Source organism: Ictidomys tridecemlineatus, chromosome 12 (assembly GCF_052094955.1).
Source record: "Ictidomys tridecemlineatus isolate mIctTri1 chromosome 12, mIctTri1.hap1, whole genome shotgun sequence".
NCBI classification, from domain to species: Eukaryota; Metazoa; Chordata; class Mammalia; order Rodentia; family Sciuridae; genus Ictidomys; species Ictidomys tridecemlineatus.
This window is the reverse complement of record NC_135488.1, coordinates 24,012,683-24,021,498: the sequence shown is the minus strand read 5'-3', so window position 1 is coordinate 24,021,498 and position 8,816 is coordinate 24,012,683. Positions and strand designations below refer to the sequence as shown.

Sequence of the window (8,816 nt, the reverse complement as noted above, 5' to 3'; positions counted from 1 at the left end):
TCTCTTTTCCCACTTTTCAGAACCCTCTTCTCTGGGTGGTCCCTGGGCTGGGTGTAGTGATTTCATCATGGCCTCTAGGACTTGGGGTGGGGTGGGCTGCCCAGGTACACCCCGGAGTTGGCATTGGTCAAAATGCCAAGATGAGGCTGCGGGCAGAACTCGGGTGAGTGATGCCCCATCTCCTAAATCAACAGGTGGAGCAGAGAGGGTCGGGCCAGGGCCTCTGGGGGCTCACCCTGGATGGGGGCTCAGTGCTCTTTCTGCCAATCTCTCTGGGAGAAGCCAGGTTCATGCCAACAGGGTGCGGTGTGTTTGTGGGATGTGTTTTCCCTCCACCCGAGGCCAGTGCCCCTGACCCCGCTGCCCTGGCACACTGGGGGGCGGCCTGGGCAGTACCGTTTGCTTCCTACCACCTGGAGGCCAAGTCCAGAATGTGGGGGGTGCTTCATCCCTGGGCCTCTCTCCTCAGCCACAGACAGGGGCTCACCCTGAACCCCAGGGCCGTCCCTCCGTGAGCCTGGGTCCTGGTCTTCTCTTCTGATAAGGGCTCCAGGCGGACTGGTGGGGGCCACCCTAGTCCACATGACCTTGCCTAAACTAATCTCCTCTACACGACCCTACACCCAGCAGGGCCTGGGGGTCGGGAACTCAGCCTAAGAATTGGGGGGGGGCACAATTCAACCTGTAACCCCCGCTGAGCGAGTTTTGATTGTTCAGCAATGGCTCCTGGCGCTTCAGCCCATCTACTTAGCTAGATAACAGCGCCTTTTGAATATTTAAAAATGGATTTGCGAGTCTTCAGGTTCCTGCACAAGGCTGGGGAGGAGGAACTCTCATTGGGAGCAATGTTTGATAACCGACCCTGGATTCTGAAGGGAAGGGGTCGTCATGAGGCTCGCCCCTCCCTGCAGCCTGCAGCTGCCACTCACTGGGACTGAGAGGCCCGATGCTGCAGGGGTAGCTCTCTGTCGAAGGAGACTATTGGAGACAGAATGTCTCAGGCAGCGGTGTGTGGTCACCCATGTCCACACCTCCATGATGTCCAATAACTCTGCCACAAATTCTCCCACGTGTCTCCTTAGGTGTCCAGAACACACGCACCCTTCACACGGGGATCGCAAGCTGAGGTCACAGTGTCGCGAAGACTGCAACCCACCTGAACACAGGTCTGCCCGTTGTCCTAGTCCTGGGAAGTGGCCTCGGCCCCTTGTCATGTCCTGTGCTGACAGCCTGACCTGTGGCAGGCCCCTGGCTACTCCATGCTGATGAAAAGACTCAGGAAGGCCGCTGGTCAGGCCAGAAAGACCAGGATGGAGGCTGGGGGTAGGGGACAGGGGCTTCAGCTGACTTCCTGGAGGGGAACGACAGGAGTCAGAGTGGCCACGTGGCTGGTGACCAGCCCATTGAGTGCTCGGGAACTCTGTGATGCTCAGGCAGGCTTCCCCGATGGGTGGCACTGGTGTGGAGGGTCACACCTTGGTACTGGGGCGAGAAGGCCGGGGGACACAGGGCTTCGCACTGGGCACTCTCCCACCCTCCCTCTCCACCACCTCTCCCCCAAGTGCTTCTAGACGGTATTTTTTGCTGTCACAAAACCCTAAATGCAGGCGTTGCTGTCCTGTGCTTTGAGTGTTCTGGGGAGTTACATGATAGTACTTTTGGGGACACTTTCACATCTTCAGCCAGGGGTCTGCAGTGAGGGTGCCCAGGGACCCCTGCTTTGTAGCTGGCCTGTGAAGCAAGGTGGCCACGGAGGACTCTTCCCTCAGACTGCGCAGCTGGCCTCAGTCCCTTGAGATGCCTCTTCACAGAATTCATTTTAAAAAATTTATTCACACACTTGTTACCATTCATACTCAGGTTCATAAAACCAAAAACGTTTTAATTATGAAACATAAGAAAAGAATGTTTAATTTCAAGGCCAGACTGGCCTCTGATCCGCCTGTGTCATCCAACAGTATTCAGCAGGTGCCTACTCAGGCACGCTGGTCGGTAGGTGGGGGTCAAGGCCAGTGGGCAGGAGGCAGGGCCCCGCGGGGGACTTGAGAGCACGTTTCTGTCACTCAGTCTCTGAACAGACATTATGGTGTCATTTATTTTGAGCTGCACGGCTTTACCCATCTGTCATGGGCTCCCAATTTATGGTGCTGTGCTCAGATGTGTGGGGGGTGGGGGGACCAGGCTCCTCTCCGAGCTGAGGCGCCCCTCCCTGTCCCGGCCTTGCTGGGCGGCTGGGGGCTGGGGGGGAGGAGCGAATGGAGGAGGGGCAGGTGGGTCTTGAGGGCTGCCAGCAGGAGCCCCAGGGTCAGGGATTCTCCGAGGGCCGGGTGGCTGCTGTCCCTGCACCTGCCTGACCACCAGTGAGGCCATCAGGCTCTGGGTTACCCGGGGGCCTGGGGGCGTGTTCAACGCGGGCCCCACCTTGGCTGTGGCTCTAAGTCAGGATCCTGGTGGACCCCCCCAGCTGCCAGGGCTCCCGTTCTGTTCTTTCTCTCTGACTCGTATTTTCCTGCCAAACCATCCACTTGTTCCTAAGTTGGGGGTGGGTGGGAGGGTGTCCCCAGTAAGACAGGTTGTTCCTGACCCCCCATAACCTTCCCTGGAGAGGAAGTCAAGCTGAATTGAAGTCATCAGGGTGGGCCTTCATCCCATGTGACTGTCCTTATGAAAAGGGGAATTTGGACCCAGACCCACGCAGGGACCAGGCTGTGTGAAGCCACGGGCAGAGGTGGGGGTGAGGGTTCTGCTACCAAATCACCAGTCACCACCAGGAGATGGGGAGGGGCCTGGGTCAGACGATCCCTAGAGCTGTTGCCTGCTGGCCCTTTGTCTTGGACTCCTTGTCTCCAGAGCCGTGGGACAATACCTTCTGTCACCTAAGCCACCCACTCTGCCGTGTTTGCCGGGGCATCCCTACAGGGGTGAAGGAGCGGGTGTGTGTCTTCTGAAAACCTCCCACCCTTCAGGTGACTCCCAGGTCCTGCTGGCACCAAGAGCTGGACCCCTGAGGTGTCCCTGCTGGGCAGCACTGTGGTCCATCTCCCCACCATGGAAGACCAGGAGCCTCCCCAGCCAGAGGGGGAAGCCATGGCTCAGGCTGCTCCTAGGTGACCAAGAAAGATGACTTAGCAGGCACGGTCACCACCTCAGTGTCACTTCTGTGTGGCTGAGAGTTCTAACAGACTCACTCCAGGGTTGCGAGGTGGAGTGGTGGGCTCTGCACCCCGGGGGCCAGGTTCCCCAGAACTGCCGGGCCAGGCTTGGGGTGGGGAGCTGCAGAACAGGACTCGGGGTGAAGAGGGAGGTGACTTCCTGTTTTCCTCCTGCCCCTCCTTAGGGTCTGCTGTGGGCTCTCCCTTGCCCGTAGGTCAGGACCACGGAGAGCGTCCCAGCAGCTCCCTCAGGGCAGGCCTGTCCCCTTTGGGCACCTGGAGGCTGGGAGGCTCTCACTCCTCAGGGAGACCCACTGGGGGAGCACCCAGGACAGGCGCGTCACGTCCCAGGAGCCAGCAGTCAAGGCCGGGTCCAGGGTCTGCCGTTTCAGCATCATCATCGTGTGGTCTAAGGCCCGCAGGCTTCCATTTTCCTTCTTCCACCAACTGCACAGCAGGAATGTCACCATCCAGGGACAGAGGCCACCTGTGGTGTTCCCAGGCAGACCTGGGTCCACGTCCATTCCACCGGGGCGCAGTCCTGTGCCCTAGCTGCAGAGCTTCTGCCCAGGAGGAAACGGGAGTGGCCTGGGGACAGGACACGGCAGTGTGTCTGCCCTGGTGGACGTCTCGGGGGCTGCCTGGGGCCAGAAACCCCGGGAAAGTGCTCAGCTCTGGGAGCCTGCCCTGGCCTTCAGGAGTCCACCGCTGAAGACGAGCCTCATCAAAACGCTCCCACAGTGAGCTCCTGCTGTCCCCTGCCACTTCCACCCTCAGAGGGTGCCCACGCCCAGCAGATGGAGAAGGGAGCTGGCCGGACATGAGGGAGTCCAGGGGAGGGCAGGGCTGGTCCCTGGAGCTGTGGGGAAGGGGACAGGATTTGGGGGCCACCAGGGTGCCCGGGCTCCCCCTCAGCACAGCTGGCTGCTCAGTGCTCCAGCTTGAGCTGCACAACTGTCCCTGGCGGCCCCCAGGCCCTGGAGCTTTGGCTCTGCCTGAGCTGCAGGAAGCTGTGCCTGCTCCATGCCAGATGGTGGCTCACAGGCAGCGTCTGCTCTCACCGTCTGGAGGGCAGAGGTGTGAGCGGAGGTGTCGGCAGGGCGCGTTCCCTCGGTGGGAGGAGAGCGCGTCCCGGCTTCTCTCCCAGCTTCTGGCGGTTGGCTGCAGTCCCCAGGATGCCTGGCTGGAGGGACAAGCGGCCTGGCCTCGCCTTGGTCTTCCCCCGGCTTCTCCTGGGTGACAGGCTGTGTTCCGTGAGCCTTTGAGGAAGGAAGTCTGCATCACTCCTCTGTGACCTTGTCCTGGTCAGTGACATCTGTGAGGACCCTATTTCCAAACAGAGGAACATTCAGAGGCGGCAAGGGCGGGCGAGGACGTCAATGGTGGACTTTGGGGGAATGCAGCTCAGTCCCTACCACAGGCCAGATCCCAGGAAGAACTCCAACTGACGTGATGGCTCGCCCTGGTCACCAGGCCCCAGGACTTGAACAAGCAGTGGGAGAGGACAGCAGGCACTTTGCCCCACGCCCCTGTAGGGAGAACCCCCTTCCACTCGGAGAAGCCAGGACTCCCGTGGACAGTCCCCTGGGCCTTCTGGTTGGCAGGCAGGGCTCTCCTGGATGCGTTTTGGCTTTGTCCCCTGAGAGCACCGGGGTTCTGGCCTGGAGGGGGGTCCCCCCTCCCTCATGGCTCCTGGCTTTTCTTCTCTGAACAAGGATGTCACCTGGGGTCCAGATGAAGTTGGTGAACACCCACTGACTCAGCTGGTGACCTCAAACAGGAGGCTGGAAGCCCCGTGCCCAGCCCCTTGGCCTCGACCCTGCCCTTGGGGATAGAGGAGGGACAGCCCCCTCTGGGTCAAGGCCCTTGGGCAGCGGATCTTCCTTGCTGTGCTGTGGAGCAGCCGCCTGAGCGCCTGTGCTTAGACTGACCCGGGAAGGCTGGTCCGGCCCAGGAGGGCCATCCCCAGGGTCTGACGAGGCCCAGGCTTGAGCAATTTACAGCCGTGGAAACTGAGGCACGGTGAGGTTAGGGACTCGCCTGGGTCACTGGCTGTGTGGGCTGGAGCCTGGTCGGAGCCTGGATCCTCTGTCCCAGGAGTGAGGCTGTGAGCCCCACCTTCCCTTGAGCCTCCTGGGCCTTGGTGTCCTTGTCCTCGTGGGCTTGCTGTGTTGACCACGCGAGTCAAGCTGCCCACAAGCCACCTGCTCCAGTCTGCGGTGCTCCCCTTCACTGGGGCTGGGGGCCGCTCCTGGCCTCTCCAAGTGGACCTGCCTCTGAGAAGGCTGGGGTTGGCTTTGGCTTCCTCGCTCCCCCAGCTAGAAGCCCCTTCTGCCCGGCCACCAGCAGGCCACCTGGAGCCACCAGCTGGTCATGGCTTTGCACCTGGGCTCGGCAGGTCACCGGTACAGCCTGGAACTCAGTGCCAACAGCAAGGCTGGGCAGTCGACTGGCTTCAGAAGAGGCCATCCCCTGCCGACGCTGGAAAGGCCACGTGATCTGGTGGCTCTGGGGCTGCAGGTGGGTGCCTGGGAGGAGGAGGAGAGGGTGGTGGCCTTCCCCATCACCTCCCAGTGCCAGCTGCCCCGGCCTGGGACCCGCCCTGACTGCTTTCTCCTTCTGGCCTCCTTCTCCTCATGACCAAAGCTCGTCTAGAACATTCCATGCTATACCTGCTGCCCCCAAGCCCACCCCTCTCCAGCTGTGTGGTCAGCTAGAGCCGAGGGCTCCCCGTGGGCCCATGAGGGCCACTCCTCTCTCACCACCCCCTTCCCGAAGTGTGCCTTCAGGGGGCTCAGCACCTCACTCCAGGCAGGTGACAGACTGTGGAAAGAGGAGAGTCGCCAGCGCTCCTGCTGGGGCCTGTGCTTGGCCCTCTCTGGGGGGTGGTTGTCTAACAAATCCTCACAAGAGGGTGTGTCCTGCACCCGGGAGCCACAAGGCTCCGTGATGCTGTGGTCCTAACAGATGTGCTGTGACTCCCCAAGTGGACTTCTTGGGGTGCCTTTGGTCACCTGCACTGGCTGTACTTCAAGTGTTCACAACCATGTGTGGCTGGTGCCGCCATGTTGGACAGTGGCCACCTAGGTGGTTCCACACCACAGGAAGTTCCACTGGGCAGCCCAGCCCTGGATGGCCCAACGGTGCCACTGACTTAGCTGCAGAATTCTGTGAGTGTGCATGGGGTAGCCCTCCTGGGTAGCCATCCAGGGAGTCCACGGTCATCTCCAGCTACCCAAGGGCATCCCCAGGTGGAAGATCCAGCACCATCAGAGCTGGCCCATGCTGTGTGACCCGGAGGCAGGCCGGGAAGGACTCTCCTGGGGACACCTGGGTGTCAGCACCAAGCTACTGGGCCATCTCTGACTCTCACCATGGAGAACGAGAGCAAGGCTTTGGAAAAGTCCTGACTCCTGACAAAGAGGTCAGACTCCTGATGGAAGGCCAGGGGAGCCTGGAGGGGAGTCCCCTATGTCCCTTGGTGATCAAGGGTCTTTCTTGCCAACTCTTGGTGGACTTGAAGGGGTGTCTTCTGGTCCCACAGCCCTCCTGGGAGAAATACAGCCCAGGTGTTGGGGAGCAGAGGCCCCTGTGTGGGGTAAGCCTCTCTCTTCCCTCTCCACCAGAAGAGAGCTCCGGAAGTCCAATAATAGAGAGCTTATCAAGCTCTTGAGGTCGGGCTGGGTGAGGGTCTGCCTGGAGCACAGGCTGCTGCTAAGCTGGACGTGAGGTCAGGAGATGCCACAGATGGAGCTGAGACCTCACATGCTCAGCCAAGAGGCGGTGGGGCAGGAGGCACAGTGGGTGGCCCCATCAGCGCTTACAAACACTGTCCAGGGCTTTCCTCTCGGGGTGCAAACCACCCAGGGGGTCCATGCGGGGGCCCCTCTCAGCAGCCTCTCTGTGTGAACAGGCCTTCCTCGACCCCTGAGGCTGTGGGTCCCCAGAGCACACGCACACACCCACACGTACACACACAGATGCACACGCCCATATGCACACACACAGAGGGGTGGAATCCCAACTCACAGAGGTGGAAAGGCTCCGATTCCTTCTTCCGGTCCCCACAGCACACGGCTGGCGTCCCACTTTGATTTGGCAATCATCTTTTCTCCTTTCAATAGCTGTCAACTGCCAGCTGGTCCTTTGAAAATAATACTGAAAAAAAAAATGAAAAAAAAAGCACATGAGACTTTTCAGAAAGTTTTCCCTGGACAGCCCAAGCCGATCAGTGGCCCATGAGGGGCCACTCCTCTCTCACCACGCCCTGCCCAAAGTGCACCTTCAGGGCTCATCACCTTACTCCAGGCAGGTGACAGAAGGTGGAGGTTGGACTGTGGTAAAAGGAGAGTCCTACGCGCTCCTGCTGGGGCCTGTGCTTGGCCGGCTGGGGGGAGGGGGGTCCTCTAACACCCTCCTCCTCACCTGCTGCCCCACCTGCCCTGCAGCTGCCCCCCTGAGCCGCCTCCTCCCTGTCTGCACCCCCTGGCACCCTCCGCTCCACCCTAACTTCCTGGATTCCTTTCCCGGGTCCAGTCCACTCCGGACACAGCCCACAGCTGAGAAGCCCCAGTCCTCCCAGTCCTTCCGGGTGAAGTCCAGGAAGGAGCTGGCCTGGTCCCAGAAAAACAACTGCACACCTCACACCTCACACAGCGGCTTACCCGATTCTGACTGAGATGTTAATGGGATCACGGGGTTTATTTAAATTGTAAATGACAAATAATTGACCGCATTGACTTCGCTGCTCTTCCTGGAGGCCTCCCTGCCGACTATTTTGGGGTCCCCAGGCCTCAGAGGTTAATTATCCAGGATGCTCCTCCTCAATATGCAAGCCCCAACCTCAGTGCCTGGTCAGTGCTGAGTGTCCTTCATAAACACCGCCGCCCATTCAGGTTTCTCAATCAATGTCACTTAGAAGACCAGGGACTGCGGCATGAGGAACGCTTAGCTCACAAAGTCAGTGTGTGGGGAGCCCGTGTTGGAGGAGGGCTGGAGGGAAGCCGGGACGCCCCGACCCTGCAGGGGGCCCCCAGACCCTGCCTCAGGCTCCTCTGTGACCCCCTTTCCGAAGTTCAGCTGCCTCCCCTCCGGGCCTCCTGCTGGTTTTAGGGGAGGAGAAAGAGATCATTTAGAAACAGCACAGTTCTGACCCACACCAAAAATACCCACATCAGAGCCTTACCCGTGACTCGGCTGGTGTGAAAGACGGCCTCCTTGTCACGGCTCAGTCACATGAGCTCAGAGACCAAAATAGAATGTTTGGCAACTAGTCAAGTATCATCCGCCGCTGCACAGGGAAGGAGGGAGCGCCAGGTGCCCGGGTGCAGGGGTGGGGGCTGCGGGCTGCCTGCCACATGCCCTGCGCTGGCCCCGGGGCCTGGGGCAAGGCAAGCCCTGCTTTTGTCAGGACAACGGAGACCGAGGGTGGGTGCCCTCCACGGACCCGCAGAGGAGGCTCACGGTGGGGGATGGCCCACTGCCTCGGAACATCTCGGGCCGGCATCTTCTACTCCCGTGAAAGTGTCGAGAATCCAGGTCCCACGGAGACAGGGAGCCACCTCAGCTCCTGAGAGCCAGGCCTCTCCTTGTCAACCGTGCACAGCCGTCGTCAGTCCATCAGCCGAGAGGGTTGAAGACCCAAAGCACAATAAGGTGGTCCTG

General features: G+C 60.4%; 1 long non-coding RNA gene across 5 annotated transcripts; it reads right to left on the bottom strand.

Moving 5' to 3' along the window:
• Positions 1-1,813: 1,813 nt before the first annotated feature.
• Positions 1,814-8,469, bottom strand: LOC144369119 (uncharacterized). 5 transcript variants are annotated; one of them, XR_013428569.1, is made up of 4 exons: positions 8,338-8,469; positions 7,663-8,254; positions 7,182-7,310; positions 1,814-4,478 (listed from the first exon to the last, which is right to left on the bottom strand). It is a non-coding gene; the product is annotated as an uncharacterized LOC144369119 (long non-coding RNA). The 5 variants fall into 5 exon arrangements; XR_013428572.1 differs by having other exon boundaries at positions 7,817-8,254; XR_013428573.1 differs by lacking the exon at positions 7,663-8,254 and having other exon boundaries at positions 8,338-8,442.
• Positions 8,470-8,816: the final 347 nt, after the last annotated feature.